This window comes from Gossypium hirsutum, chromosome A08, assembly GCF_007990345.1.
Source record: "Gossypium hirsutum isolate 1008001.06 chromosome A08, Gossypium_hirsutum_v2.1, whole genome shotgun sequence".
Classification (NCBI taxonomy): domain Eukaryota; kingdom Viridiplantae; phylum Streptophyta; class Magnoliopsida; order Malvales; family Malvaceae; genus Gossypium; species Gossypium hirsutum.
The window spans coordinates 94755065-94772348 of NC_053431.1; the positions used below are offsets into that span (position 1 = coordinate 94755065).

Here is a 17284-nt window from a genome sequence, read left to right on the forward strand (position 1 = left end):
TGTATATAATGTATATCGCTTTTTATGGATGTATGATTTCTATGATTAATATGTACAATATAAGTATAGTTTATTTATAATTGTTGATTTACAAAATAAACTTGATGTATTAAATTTATGTAAGATATATAACTCTTATATGTGTAATGCATTATATATGACAATGATTTATGATCCTAAATTCTTTCTTTAGGATAATAAGCATGATAGTTGTATGTATATTTTTATGAATATCTTGAGGTTAATATTATTTTATGTGTATCTTTATTTTTCTCTATACATTGTTGGAAAAAAATGCTTTTTATGAGAACTTTGAGACATATTCTTAATAGGTAAAGGTGGAGAGTTGAATCATAATTTTATGATTTTACATTCTACTCCATGAGACTTTTACAACGATAATTCATATGCTTAAAATGGTTGAGTGGTGAATAAGAAATTGATACTCAAAATAAGCTACTTGGAAATATTGTTGGGGAAAAGTAAAGGCTTAGATCCCACATTGGTTAAATACCAAGTGTGAGATGTGTATATATATGTGAACCCTCTTGAAGGGTAATTAAATGATTGAGTTTGTAATCTTGCTTCACGCGCAAAGGGTGTATGTAATGACTCGAAAGTTGGGGTTGTCGAAAAACATACTCCCAGGATCCTGCCTATGTGTATGTGGTTTAAAAATATTAATATTATAATGTTCAAAGTTTTCTTCAAAAGTTAATTGAATAGTAAAGTAGTAATTTCAATTGATAGGGACTAAATTAATTATGAGAAAGAAATAGCTACAAGGACTAATTGAGTAAATAGTCCAATTTTTATGTTAGTCAAAAGAGAGTTAGTGGATATGTATGAGACTAATTTTGACCTATGGATGATATCACTAATAATTATACTAGGATAACTAATATATATATGTAAGAGAAATAATGAATAAAAGGAAAGAAAATAAAGTAATGAATATAATAATAATAGAAATAAAAGGGAGAGTAGGTGAAAATAAGGTAGAAAAGTAGAGTAAAAGTTTTATTTCCCTCTTGCTGCCGAAAATTTGAGGAAGAAAAGCAAGAATATGTTCAGCCATGGGGGTTTAATACTTATGTAAAATTGTAAGTAAGTTTTGGTTATTTTTGTATGAAGTTACGTTTTTGAAGGTATAATGTTATGAGCTAGTTTACCCATGTTGAAATTTTGATAGTGAATAGAGATTGTGAGAGTTTCCATGGATGAGAAATGTGAAGGTTTGGGGTTATTTTGTTGAATACTAAATATTTCTATGAAGATTTGAGTATAAATTTTGTAGATTAAGTTGGTCATGTTGTGAGTGATATTATTGGTAATAAGTTCTAGAGATTTGAATGTAATAAACTCAAAGAGACAGTTAAATAGTTAAATTTTTGGTAAAAATAGTGGATTGATTTGGGTGGGTTATATTTAGTTGGAATGCTTTTAAGTTAAATGTAAATGTGGATGATTGAATGTTGTTAAATTCTATGTTCGGTATTAGGGATCAAATTAAACAAGTGGTTAAATGTTGGGACAATTTTTATAATAGTAGTGGAACAATGTGATTGTCAAAATTCAATTATTAAATTGATGGAATAGCATTGATTGAATGAAATTATGAACTTTTGCTAAGGAACGAATCAATCAGACGTGAACCGAGGAAAAACAAAGGTAACAGAATAGCTATCGGCCTCATTAATACGACTATTTTGTTAAGGTAAGTTCACGGACCCGAACTTAATTTTTCTTATAATTATTACTTAAACTGGTTTATGCCAAATTAACTCTTGATATAAAATGTATGCATATTATGGAATTGATGATAAGAAAATAAATGAAGAATTTATGGAAGTAAATAATCGTTCATTTGTTGATACCTTCGACTAGCGCTGGGCGTAATCTTTGTCAGCTTGTCTGACTAGTGCTAGGCACACAACCACCGGTTTATCCGACTAACGTTGGGTGCAATCATCGTTGGTTTATCCGACTAGAGTTGGGCTCACAATTACTATTGTTGGTATACCCTACTAGCACTGGGTGCAAAATGTTGTTGGTTTATCCAACCAGAGCTGGGCTAACAAGCATTACTATCGGTTCACCCTACTAGCGCTGGGCGCAACCCTTTTCTGCGGTTTACCACTAGGCACTAGGTGCCACGTTGACAATCGAATTTGTATTTGGCTATGTTAGAATCTTATATTAATGGAGATTGAAATTGTGTTAGTTGATAAATGGAACCTATTAATGATAAATTGATTTATATGTTGCAGGTTAGATAAATAGTAGATTTGAACTCGGCATCCTGAAGGAATCCCGTACTCAATGTCGGTGACATTTTCTTTTTGTGTTTGGCATGTACCTAGGATGCAAATTTAATGATAGTGTCCTTTTGTTTAATGAACTCTAGAATACTAATTCTTTTTGTAAGTGCATATAATTGAAAATGTTTCTTGACATTTTACACTATGTTGAAAATGATGTTTGCTCAAATGAGTTAAATATGAATGATAAATGAAGAATGTACATTTTAACAAATTCAATGTTGTATGTGATGATAATACATGTTTCTAATTTTGGGTTGGTTTGAATGTCCATTATATCATGGTCATATGCATATGATTGAAATTAGGTTGGCATCAATTTGGGTGAGAAATAAGGCTTGGAAAATAGCTTATTTCTATCCACACGGGCAGAGACACGGGCGTGTGTCTCAGCCATGTGTGACACACGGTCATGTGCATGGGCATGTGGTTTGGCAATGTGTCCCTAGTATCCTTAAATATAGAAACAGAATGCTCAGGTAATTTTATACGGGCAGTGACACAGGCGTGTGCCTCAGGCGTATGTGACACACGGCCTAGCACACGGGCATGTGACTTGGCCGTGTGACCCCTGCACCTAAATTGTGAATTTACATTGTTCACGTGGCCTGATACATGGGCGTGTGGTTGGCCGTGTGACCCAAGTCAGAGAGTTACGCCGGTATGGACATGGGCTGGGACACGACCGTGTGCCTCACATCGAATGTCCACACGGCCTGGGACACGGGTATGCCGTTTGGCCGTGTGACCCACACAGCTTAGCCACACGGGCGTGTGTCCCCTACATCTTTGAGAAATTTCTATGTTTTTCGAAAAATTTCTCGAGTACCCGATTTAGCCCCGAACTATTTTTAATGATCATTTTAGACCCTTGGGGGATTATACTAGGGACCATATGAATGTTTATGAATAATTTATGAATTGAATGAAATATATGCATGAGATGTTTGATTGATTAGGTATAAGTCCGGTAATACTCTGTAACCCAGTTCCGGCGACAAATACGGGTTTAGGATGTTACAGTGTAGGTCCAAACTCGACGGGGTTGGGGCGCACCAGCAAGACGTAGGCGACACAAAATGTTCGGGCCCAAATGGGCCTGCGGATATTTTAGCCCAACACGATTTTCTTTTTCCTCAATAGACATAATTTGTTTATATATGAACATTATCATATTCCAAATCAATTTGATTTAATTTTTTAAATCAATTTGATTTTTTGGCTCCTTAATAGTAGATTTTGTGGTTATTTCCAAATATTCCACAATCCTAAATGCATATAAAAGGTTGCGTATTTTGTAGAATTTTATACACTCATACTCTCTCACATTGAAATTCTTTTGCTCTCAAAACTCTTTTTTTTCCTCTTCGTAGTTTTCAAACGTTCCGGTGATAGAAAAAGGCAACATTCGTTCAATTGATCATTGTAAAAGAGCTACTACTTTTATTACTATTGTTGTTGTATCTTTCAACCAAAGTTTCTCCAAGTACCGTAAGAGCAGCCAAATCTGTTGTAAGGAAACTGTGTTTCACAGGCCTCAACATTTCATAAAATCTCTATTCTTCTTTATTTCAACTTTTTATTACGGTTTTGTTTGATTTCGTATTTCACAATTTAATTATAAATCATTCTATTTATATTTTATTTTATATGTGTTTATTTATAATTAATTATATGTTCGCTAACATGTTTTTGTCCAACAATCTTAAAATAGAGATGATTGTTTTTGCAATTTTCTAGTCCAAGACACCAAGGCGAAAAAAAATATTTTTCGAAAATCAATTTCTTTTAAATTAAATAAATTTGTTTCGGGGTTTTTCCTGCAGTTCAACCGATTTCGTTCTTCTATTATTATTTTTTATTTGCAAATGACTATTAAAACTAATAAAATTTGCTTTGGGATTTTTCCAACTGTTTAATAGATTTTATTCGATTTTGTTTCCAAATTAAAAGTAAATAAAATTCGTTTCGAAATTTATTCTTGCCGTTCAACAGATTTCTTTTTCCTCTATTATTATTTTTTATTTCCAAATGAATATTAAAACTAATAAAATCTGTTTTGAGATTTTTTCCGCCGTTTAACAGATTTTATTCAATTTTGTTTCCAAATTAAAAGTAAATAAAATCCGTTTCGGGATTTGTTCTCGCCCTTCAACGGATTTTATTGTATTATTTTGATTTTATTTTCAAACAAGAAATTAAAGGTAAATAAAATGTGTTTCGGAATTGATTCTCACGTTCAACGATTTTATTCCAATTTTTTTATTTCCAAAAATGAGTAAAATCTGCTTCGAGATTGATTTTTGCCGTTCAACGATTTTATTCTAAATTTTTTTTATTTCCAAAAATGAATAAAATCTGTTTCTGGATTGATTCCTGCCGTTCAACGATTTTATTCCAAATTTTGTTTTATTTCCGTAAACGAGTAAAATTTGTTTTGGGATTTATTCTTGCCGTTCAATAATTTTATTTCAAATTTTGTTTTATTTCCAAAACTGAGTATTTAAACTAAATTAAAATTTGTTTCGGAATTTATTCCCGCCATTCGACGGATTTATTACATTTTGATTTTGTTGTCAAAAACAAGAAATTAAAAATTAAATAAAATATATTTCGGGATTTATTCCTGTCATTTAACAAGATTATTTTATTTTATTTTGTTTCCAAATTAGAATGAAATTAAATAAAATCTGTTTCTGGATTTATTCTTGCTGTTTAATAAGATTTTATTTGATTTTATTTTGTTTCCAAATTAGAATCAAATTAAATAAAAAAATGTTTCGGGATTTATTCCCGCTGTTTAACAAGTTTTATTTTGATATAATTTTGATTCGAGATTTAATCTTGTCGTTCAACAAAATTGGTTTTGATTTCGTTTCAGAATTTTTATTCTGTCGTTTAACAAATCAAAAGGAAATTTTTCTGTTTATGGTGGCATTAATTGTAGCTTTAAATTGAATTAAAAGAAATTTATCAACGGTGATTTAAAAAGACAATATGAGAATGCATGTCTAGGTTTGGTTCTTTGAAAGACTTGGAATTTAAGCATGTCGAGTGCACCACCTCTTTTTTAGGATTACCTACCCAGTGCATTGTTTTATTATATTTTTTATTAGACCGTATAAACTTTTGTTTCGGGTTTTATTATATTCCTGCTATCTAACAAAAGTTAATAAGTTTTCTAATTCTTGTTTTGTTTCTAAATAGAAAAATAGAGACTCCCACCAATTCAATCAATTTTTAATCTGAACCTTTGGTTCAAACGCAATACTCGATCTAAAACTTAGTATTGTCGGTGGCGGCTGCTATAAGCCACAATAAGAAACCTGCAAAATTCTCGAGACCGAATTTCAAGACTTGGCAACAAAAAAAATGGTGTTTTATTTGACTATGTTGAACTTGGTCAAATTTTTGAAAGATGATCCTCCTACTATTAAAGAGCGCGAGGTAGATGAAGTTACCACTTTCACTACTGTTGAAGCTTGGAAACATTCAGGTTTTCTATGCCGAAACTACATCTTGAATGGATTGTTAAATGCACTGTATGAAGTGTATAGTGTTAAGAAAACAACTAAGGAATTATGGACATCGTTAGACCATAAATACAAAGCCGAAGATGCTGGAACTAAAAGTTTTTAGTTGAAAATTTCTTGAATTTTGTAATGGTTGATTCTAAATTAGTTGTGAATCAAGTGTCGGAACTTCAACTGATCATTTATGGAATTCTTGCTGAAGGGATGATAATAAGTGAATCCTTCCAAGTGGCAGCCATTATTGAGAAGTTGCCTCCTGCTTGAAATGACTTCAAGAATTACCTAAAGCACAAAAGAAATGAAATGTCAGTGGAAGATCTAATTGTCAAACTTTGGATTGAAGAAGACAATAGAAGTACGGATAAGAGGCTCAACAAAGCAACAAATGACAATGTTGTTAGGGAAAATGTTGTAGAAGTCAAGAAAGACTTCAAGAAGGGAAAATAATTGCAGAATGGGTCTAAACTGGAACCAAAAGATGGTGTTTCTAAGAAGAAAAAACTTCAAGGAAAATGTTTCAATTGCAACAAAATGGGGCACAAGTCTTTTGACTGTAAGATCCCAAAGAAAGTTAGAGCAAACGAGGCCAATGCTGTGGAAGAAATTTCCAAGGAAGTGTCCGATATGGAATTATGTGCCTAACCTACGCAAGAACTATAAATAAGAATGTTCTTTCAAAATGGGGAATGTTTGTGGGAAGGGGATATGTATTGAACGAAATGACATCTCTGTAAAAGCAAAACTATGAATAAGAATGTTGTTCTTTTTCTGTTTATATGCTTAAGTCATTTAATTTATGGCATAGTAAGCAGGGATATGTTAATTATGATACTTTACGTACATAAGTTAACTTAGAGCACATTCATTTGTTTCAAAATAATTATAATTATAAATGTGAAACATGTGTTGAGGAAAAATTAACAAAGGTCAAAAACCACTTAATCTAATACATAGCAATACTTGTAAAGCTTGTTTAAAAGAGAGGAAGGAATAAATATTTTTATTACTTTCATTGCTACGTATATTTGCTTAAAAGAAAAAATGAAGAGAATTTTATTCTCTATAAGCAAGAAAGTTGAAAACCAACTTAATAAAAAGATTAAGTAATCGTGGTGGTGGATATGTTGAATCATCTGAATACTGTATACAGCATGACATTATTCATGAAGTAACACCATTATACTTTCCTCACATAGAGTAGCCGTGTAGAAAAATTAGACTCTAAAGGAAAAGATAACCGCACTGCTAAAAAGCTCTAGGTTATCACATGAAATGTGGGGGAAGTGTTTCTATTACTTTTTAAATAAGGTACCCCATAAAAAAAGAGACAAGACACCACATGAGCTATAGAAAGGTAGGAAACCATCCTACAACCACTTGAAAGTGTGGGGGTGTCTTACTACGTATGAGTCGTCGACACAATACCGTTAAACAAATTATCTCAAACGGAGTTATCTCTATTGATTTTGAAAAATCAAAAGATAACATTGTGGATCCGCTAACTAAAGGCTTAAAATGAGATCATGTTGTTAAAGTATCGAAAGGAATGTGACTAAAGCCCATGAAAATAAAATGCACTATGTGAAGGAAAACCCTACCTAGTTGATTGGATATCCTAAGATCTAGGTTCTAAGGGACAACCTAATTGCATAGACCTTATGAGGTCACTGTAGGGGTACTTATCCCAAGTCCGTTCCTATGATGTAAATAATGACTAAAATTGGGATAGGTTAAGCAATACTTTTAATGGCCATTGTGTGTTTCAGTGAGTCGAACAACATAAGTCACCTATGCGAGAGTGAAGTGGGGCCGCTTCAAGGAGGCTATTGGTGCATAGTTCTCTCAAACTCTTGTAGAACTAGGAGATGTTCACATCTATATGAATATACCCATGAGAACTAAAACCTTGCCAAAAAGGTAGTTGTGCGAGATATATCATCGTTTACACAAAGGGCAGAACAGTTCAAGGACATCACGTCTACTGGTCAACTAGTAAAATAAATATACTTTCACAAGGGAAGGTTCAAGGGTGGATACTTACCTATCCTATGCAACTATCGATCGTAAATTCTCACCATATCGAGTCAATATTTTTCTATAAAACTATCAATTTTCATTCATGTGGGGGATTGTTGGAAAAAAAATTATTTTTATGAGTACTTTGAAGCATATTCTCAATAGGTAAAGGTGGAGAGTTGAAACATAATTTTATGGTTTCATAATCTACTCCATAAGACCTTTACAACGGTATATCATATGCTCAAAATGGCTGAGTGGTAAATGAGAAATTGATGCTCAAAGTAAGCTACTTGGAAATATTATTGAGGAAAAGTAAAGGCTTAGATCCCACATTGGTTAAATACCAAATGTGAGATGTGTATATATATGTGAACCCTCTTGAAGGATAATTGAATGACTAAGCTTGTAACCAATGGCGAATTTGGGGGGGCTGGCAGTGGCTTCGGCCCCCCTAAAATTATAAAAAAGAATATTTATTATTTAGTCCCTTTATTTTTGAAAACTTTGGCCCCTCCTTAAATTGTTGTTTGGCCTCCTTTTCCAACATTAAACATTAAAAAAAATCGTTCTTTTTTTATTTTTTCCATGTAAAATATTTTAACTTTTTAACTTTAAATATTTAAATAATATATTATTGTAATCAATGTTAATATAACATTAAATGTAATATTGATATATTTCCAACTTTCTTTTTTTAGATGATAGTTGTTCACTTTTTAATATAACATTAAATGTGAATTTAAGGTAAAATTCAATTTGTTAACTAGTGAAAAAGAAGTCTCTTTTCCTATTGCTATTAACAACTATTGTCATCAACGTTTGTCCTTCAAACGCGGCATCGAGTTCATCTTCTAAGTTTTTTTTTCATCTTTTTTACAATTTTACAATTGTTTTTATTGTATTTTAAAGTTTATAGTTTAATTTTATTTTATAGCTATTAATTTTTTTTAAGATATTATAGTTATGAAGTCGAAAACAATTGATTTGTTTTTTAAAAAGAAAAGTACAGAGACAACACAATCACCTTCAAAAGCGTCACAAATTGAGGTACCACATTCATCACTTGCTCTTTTAAACTCTGATGCTCGTCCTTCTAAAATTCTTAGAGTTGAGGATGAGGCACTTGATTTGTCTAACATAGAACGTGAACCTAGGTTACATAAGAAAATATATGAGTATCCAGTTAATGTGCATCATGCAATTCGAAGAGCTTATATTAAGGCTGGACCATGTCAACCTATTCTTTCAGAATATCCTGCTTCCAATTTTAAAAAAAACATCCTCGTTATTTTCAACCATCATGGTTTAAACAATTTTCCTGGTTAGAATATTCACCTTCTAAATATACAGTATTTTGTTTGCCTTTTTTTCTTTTTAATAGCAATCCAAGTAGTCGTTTTGGATCGGCTACATTTACTCATAATGGATTTAGTAATTGGAAAAGGTACACGATGGATGTACTTGTACTTTTTTGACACTTATGGAAAAAGATTCGAATTCACTGCATAACAATACACCACGAGCTTATGTAGATTTAATGAATCAAGCTTAACATATTAAAGTATCACTTGATAGAAAAACAACACAACAAATTGCAGCTAATCGTCTACGTCTAAAAACTAGTATAGATGTTGTTCGATGGTTGTCATTTCAAGGTTGTGCTTTTAGAGGTCATGATGAAAGCTCAGGATCAAAAAATCGTGGGAACTTTCTTGAATTGTTATCACTATTAGCATCGTATGATAAGAAAGTTGAAGATGTTTTGAAAAGTGCTCCACAAAATGCCACTTATACTTCTTCAACAATACAAAAAGAAATATTGCAAGTTTATGTCAGTAGAGTTTGTAATATAATTCGTGAAGAAATTGGTGATAGAAAGTTTAACATTATTGTGGATGAAGTGAAAGACGAGTCAAAAAATGAGCAAATGGCAATTATTTTGAGATTTGTTGATAAACAATGACAGGTAAAAGAACGATTTTTAATATAGTACATGTCAAAGATATTGCATCATTGACTTTGAAGAATGTGATTTTTAATGTTCTTTTGCAACATAGTTTTGACATACAAAATATCTAAGGTCAAGGCTATGATGGAGCAAGCGATATGCGTGGGGAATTTAATGGCTTGCAAGCTTTGATTTTGAATGATTGTCGGCATACTTATTATGTTTACTGTTTTACCCATCATCTTTAATTAGCATTGGTTGCAGTAGCTAAAGAAGTGGTTGAAGTGCATCAATTCTTTAAACAATTTTCTGATATTGTTAATATTGCTTCGGCTTCTACCAAAGGACATGATGAATTACAAAAAGCCTAAGCAGCTGAAATAATCATTTGATATCCATAAATGAGTTAGCAACTGGAATAGGAATGAATCAGATTGGCACTTTACAACGTCCTGGTGAGACTCGATGGGGTTCTCATTTAAATTCAGTTACTAGTTTACTTAAGATGTACAATGCTACTAGCACGGTTCTTGAAAATCTAAAAAATACCTCTTCTAACTATTCTCAGTGAGGAGATGCTCATAACGCATATAATATATTGAGATCTTTTGAGTTTATTTTTATTTTGCATATGATGAAGGAAGTTTTAGGGATTACTGATAACCTTTGTCAAGCTTTGCAACGCCGTTCTCAAGATATATTAAATGCCATGAGTTTAGTTTTGAGAATGAAAGATTTGAAAAATGTGATATCCTTTTGTGAAACTTGGGAGTTGGATTTTCCAAATATGAATGCTCAATACATTGTAGGTCGTAGTCGCAACAAGAAGGAAGATGTTACAGTGGAGTATCATTATCGAATGGATATATTTTTTGCTACAATAGATACTCAGTTGCAAGAATTGAAGAGCAAGTTTAACGAAAATGTTGTCGAGCTTCTCACTCTTTCTATAGCTTTAGATCCCAAGGAGTTTTTCAAGTTATTTACTATTGATAAAATTTGCATTCTTGTAAACAAGTTCAATCCAGAAGATTTTTCTTAACAAGAGAAAGAAAGTCCCCCATATGAGTTGAAGCATTATGAACTTGATGTATGTAAGCATCCTGATTTGAGAAAATATCAACACTTTCTGAACTTTACAGAAGCTTAGTTGAGAGTAAAAAGTTAGTCATGTACCCATTTGTTGACAGATTGATTCGTTCTATATTGATTCTTCCAGTTTCAATAGCATCCTCAGAATGTACTTTTTCTGCTATGAAGATTGTGAAGACTCAACTTCGTAGCAAGATGGAAGATGATTTTTTAAAAAGTTCTTCGGTTGTGTACATTGAGAAAGAAATTGCAAAAAAATTTGATATAAACAAAATAATTTATGATTTTAGTGAGGTCAAGGATCGAAGAGTGCAATTCAAATACATTATAAGATTTCTTTCTAGTTGATTTTTATTTATTAAATTATTTTTCTTTAATTAAGTTTTATTTTTAAATTTACTATTTTCCATTATCTCGGCCCTCCTCTTGAAATTTCCTGGTTTCACCCCTGCTTGTAACCCTGCCTCTCTCGTAGGGGGTGCAAGTTCAAACCGGACGGGGTTGGGGAGAACCAACACGACGTAGGCGATATGAAATGTTAGGACCGGTCAGGCCCAAATGTGCTTACGAATATTTTTGCCCAACACAATTTTATTTTTCCTCAGCAGAGACAATTTGTTTATATACGGACATTATCAGATTCCAAATCAATTTGATTTAATTTTTTAAATCAATTTGATTTTTTGGCTCCTTAATGGCAGATTTTGTGGTTATTTCCAAAATTTTCACCATCCTAAATGCCTATAAAAGGCTGTGTATTCTGTAGAATTTTACACACTCATACTCTCTCACATTGAAATTCTTTTGCTCTCAAAATTCCTTTTTTCCTCTCCGTATTTTTCAAACATTCCAGTGATAGAAAAAGGCAACGTCCATTCAATTGATCATTGTAGAGGTGCTACAAAAGGCAACGTCCGTTCGATTAATTGTTGTAGAGGTGCTACTACTTTGATCACTGTTGTTGTTGTACCTTGAAAGACATTCAACCAACATTTCTCTAAGAACTGTAAGAGAAGCCAAATCTGTCTTAAGGAAACTGTGTTTCACAAGCCTCCACGTTTCGTAAAATCTCTATTCTTCTTTATTTCAACTTTTTATTACGGTTTTGTTTGATTTTTGTATTTCACAATTTAAATATAAATCATTCTATTTATATTTTACTTTTTATGTGTTTATTTATAATTAATTATATGTTTACTAACGTGTTTTTGTCCAACATACATTTATGCATAACCCTAGGTATATTCTTATGTATTATTTTATAACATTGTTTGTATATTGTCATATGTATTTTTATATACATTTTTACGGATATTTATATATATAATTATGTATATTTTTCACATATAAAGTTGTATATGTTTTTATGTATAATTTCATTTGTAGTTTACAAATAATTTTTATCAAACATTATTAAAATTGTTTAAAACTAAAAAAAACTATTATTAAAATTTTTAAAAACTAAAAAAAACTATTATTTGTATAATTGTTGAAAACAAGCCCTCTTAAAATCGTTTCTTTTTTAATTGTGGATATTTTTGTATTTATCATGAATTATTATCAAAATTGCTACATGTTGTTTTACCTTTTTTTCAAATTAATATTATAGTTTACATTATTATATAATTTCAAATTTGTATGTTATTTAAAAACTAAAATGAATCATCATTACATTCACAAAAAAAATGAATTATCATGACCAAAGATAAATAACAATAATTAAAAATACATTATTTAAAAACTAATTTAAAAATTAAATACTTGAAATCATGTGTGACACTTGTGCATTAGAAACTAATATATATATATATATATATATAAAAACATATAGTGTCTACTAATTGCAAAATTTTGAAAAATGTTTGAACATCTTATTAAGTGGATGTCCATCATGATCAAGATAAAGTTTTGATATACTTTAAATTCTAATATTTATTAGAATTAGATCTCTACTTCTTTTATACATTTTATGCCTATAAATAGAGACTCTGATGAAGCATTATAATCATCTCTTTGATTAATAAAGTACATTTTCTATTGCTTTCATATTTTCTTTGTTCTTTATTCTCTCCATCTCTCTTTATTTTATAACACATAATCAGCACAATTCTCTTTAATTTTTTTTCTCCATAAATCACAAAAATATCCCAAAATCTAATGTTGTCGATTGCCTCCTAGAACTGCTGTTATTTCTGTAACACCTAAAACCTGGCCTAAATGTGAATCTGGTAATGTTACGAAGAAGGGTTTTGAAAATAGAGTCATTTCGATAAAGCTTTGTATAGTTGTTCGATAAAGCCTCCAAGTTTTATAACTACTACTAAAAACGTTATTTAATTAATTCATTTGTCAAAACATTATTTACAGCGGCAGTCTTAGAAACTGTTTATATTTTGGAAATCCAGCTCGTATTTTTTGAAAAACCTTTGTTTTCGTAAAACCGTGATTTTAGTCAAACGTCGCAATAAAGGCTGAAACATATCCAAAACCAGAATAAAAATTAAACAGTCTAGAGAGTCCAATAATTACAAAACTTCTAGAAAAAAAATAATACTTAAATTAAATAAAAACCAATGTTAAAAACAGTTCACGAATTTGTGGTCATCATGAGACTCTGTTGCACCGATCCGCCTAAATCTGTTGATTATCTGAACAGAACAGGCAAAAGATGTGAGTTATCGTAAACCAAAGTCAGAACAGGGGATCCAGAAATTGCTCTGGCCCTGTTTCACGAAAACTTAAACATCTCATAAAATACGGCTCATATGGTCATTTCGTTTCTTTCATATGAAATTAGACTCATCAAGATTCGATTACATAATTTATTAATTATTTAATTCCATTTCTACTATTTTTAGTGATTTTTCAAATTCACATCACTGCTGCTATCAGCATCTATTTTAAGGTAAATTTTACCTATTTCATAGTTTTCCATGAATCAACTAGTAATTTGACATACATTATTTCCAAGTATAATCACGATTAGCCATGACATACGTAGCACCAATAGGACCATGATTGGCCATTCCAATGGCTAATCATTACCGAACATTTCCACACCACTTAATAACCATATCATAAGACCATATATACAAAATGATCATAATGTTATACTCAAAATATACAAGCCATTTTCGCATGGCTATACGAATATACATTATCAAAAGATACTTAATCAACAACAAGGGCCAACCCTATACATGACATTATCAAGTTCAACTGAAGAGTACCAAAAAGTGGCTTAGATAGTGTGGATGACTTCGACTTTGACACTTCCGAGTCCGATAGCTGACGAACAAAATCTATAAAACAGAGAATTAAAGCAAAAGAATAAGCATTTCGATGCTTAGTAAGTTTTAAATAATGAAATCATTTAAAAGAATGGCATAATAATATCTAAGTTTGTTTGTTTCATCCTTTGGCCGAATAGAAAATAACTAAGGTACTACTTTTATCATTCATATCACAAAGGTGAAAGCAATATATATATCCAACTAAATTCATTCTATAGTCGAATACGTTCATCTCACATTTCCGTGTCAATCTCATGCATATACACCTACATCTCACATTTGTGAAGTTGAACTCTCTAATTCAGAACTCATACATCATAATCAGATCATAAACGTTCGAATGATTTTAAACAATGGCCTAAGCATCCCCACCAATTTCAAAGTCATAATTTAACATAATCATATTCTCAACGAGAGTAAATTACTTACCTAGTTATCTTACTGTAAGTAGCACATTTGTTTAAAATTGTTTCAACATGTATTATATGATTTCTCGTACGAATATTTACGAGTTTTCAACTCAATATTATGCCATCACAGACGCCCTTCGGAACCAAGCCCGATTCTTAGCGCTGACTCAAAAAGCCCTTCGAGACCAAGCTCGGATTATGACATTGGCTCAAAAGCCCTTCGAGACCAAGCTCGGATTTAAACCCCGATTAACATTCACACATATATGCATATATATAATTGCTTTATCAAATCATAAGCTAAGTTCCATTACTTAAAGACTTACCTCAGATGTTGTCGAACGATTTCAACAGCTATTCGATCACTTTTTCCTTTCCCCTATCCAACTTTGACCCCCCTTGCTCTTGAGCTAAATAAGTATAAATAGAGATGTTTAATATTTTGATCAATAGTGTTTACTTATTATTCACATTCGGTAATCAAATATCCATCTCATTTTAATATATTATCATTACCACAATTAGTCTTAAACCTACCGATTTCATAACTAATATATATTCATACACAAATGTTACTTTCACCAAATGCTCTTGTCATTAAAGTAATAACTTATCAATCGACTATCAAAACCAAATGTCATTATATTACTAGATATACATGCACCCACATACATAAGCTCAATAATCATAATATAACATCATGTAATTATATTATTTATGTGGCCGAATATACTTGGTCATACATACCCATAAAAAATCAAATTCCAAATTTTTATTTCATTTGCTCACTAAACCGAATACACTTACCATGTTCACAAACACTCTTCAACGATTTCTTTTCTTTAGTCAAACACATAATTTTCCATCTCAAAATTTATTTCCCTACTAATTTAACTTACTCCGAGGTTGAATGCTACTTTAGCATTAAGCTTATATTCTCTTCGTTATTAAGCAATTGTTCATAGCTCAACTAGCATCCATTTTCGATTTAATACAAAAATTCATAACCGAATGTTGTTTATCTTAAGCTATCATTATATTATCAAAATTGAATTAATTAAACTCATATAAGCACTATCAAAACCAAAATCTATGTCTAGCATTACTCAAGGTTTATACTAAAAAAAATCAATTACAAAGCCGAATTTGTTCAAGTAACTCAACAAATCCACATTCATCTATTTCATGTACAAATACTAACACTTAAGTATTAACTAGTTCAACTTCAAATAACCACAAAAAAAAACAACAATCTAACCCCTTAATTTCTACTATGGCCGAAAGCTTAAGACATTACCCAACTCAAAATTTTGTCATGGGTTAAGCAAAGAACTTAAGAACTAACTCAAAATATACTAAAATTTCAAGAATTAGCATGAACTACTCACCTTATTTTGAGTTCAAGATCACCGAATGGTTGTTCTTTTCTTTCTTTAGAATCGGCTAGGAAGAAACATGGATGAAGACTTTGTTTCTTTCACCCATTTCCTTCCTTTAATTATTATTTTACTATATTTTAAAGTCATTTAATTATAGCTAATGCTAAAATAAAATTCATATATTATATACCAACTAACAACATGGCCGGCCACTAACAATAAAATGGGTAATTTGACATGCAAAACCCTTCCTTTTAATACTTTCATTATATACCATCTTTAATTTACCTATTACCTTTTTCATTTTTCTCACATAAGTCCTATTTGATAATTTCGTATACAATTGACAAAAATTAAAGCATGAAATTTTCACATGTGCATGTTCATGCACAATAAACATAGAAAATAACAGTTAATTATTTTTGTGACTTGGTTTTGTGGTCCCAAAATCACTTTCCGACTGGGGTAAAAATAAGGGCTATCACAATTAGTAACGCCCAAAAAGTTGAACAAGCATTCAAAAGGACTTAGAAAAAGTTTTCCAATTTTACTTTTGAAGGTTGAGACCATTTAAAAAAATAAAAAAATAAATTCCAATTCCTTTTTCGTTTTATTCTCTCTCTTTTTTTATGATCGAAATTAAAGTGATTGTCAGTAGGACTGAAACTATAAGTCATGAAATGTATTTCATTTTCATGGACAAAAATTAAACTTTGACCTCATGAGACAACGATTGAAAAATAATCAAATTAAAAACAATGATTAAATCTATAATCTCAGCATATGAGATTAATTAACAAAATTTGACATAATGAATTTAACTATTATTATTTGAATTATATTTAAAATTTTTAAAATAAATTGAATAATAGAGAAACTATAACTTTTTAGTAGATTTCACTTTAGCCACAACTCATATGGCCAAAGCTCCCACGTTGAATTGGTCACTAGATTATTCAAATATTAAATAGTTGGATATTTTTTAAATAAAAATTTAAATTAGAATTTGAAAATAGAGAAAGAGGAAGTATAGATGTTCTTTTCTATCTAAATGTTGGACCTAACTCAACTTTGGATTTCATCAAACCTAAGGGCTAAATAAAACTCCTATATTGCAATGTGAATTTAAAAATATATAATAGATAATTTTATAAATATACATAATTCATTTTTTTTCTTTCACTTAACTGATATAAAATTAAAATAATTTATGTTACATCTCAAAATATATATTTTAGCGAACAGTCAAATTTTATTTAGCGTACATTTGTTTGAAAGTAAAATATTTT

General features: G+C 30.7%; 1 long non-coding RNA gene across 1 annotated transcript; it reads left to right on the plus strand.

The window, feature by feature from the left end:
* Window positions 1-987: 987 nt before the first annotated feature.
* Window positions 988-2525, plus strand: LOC121204558 (uncharacterized). Its single transcript, XR_005899605.1, has 3 exons — window positions 988-1103; window positions 1634-1717; window positions 2271-2525. It is a non-coding gene; the product is annotated as an uncharacterized lncRNA (long non-coding RNA).
* The last annotated feature ends 14759 nt before the right edge of the window (window positions 2526-17284 follow it).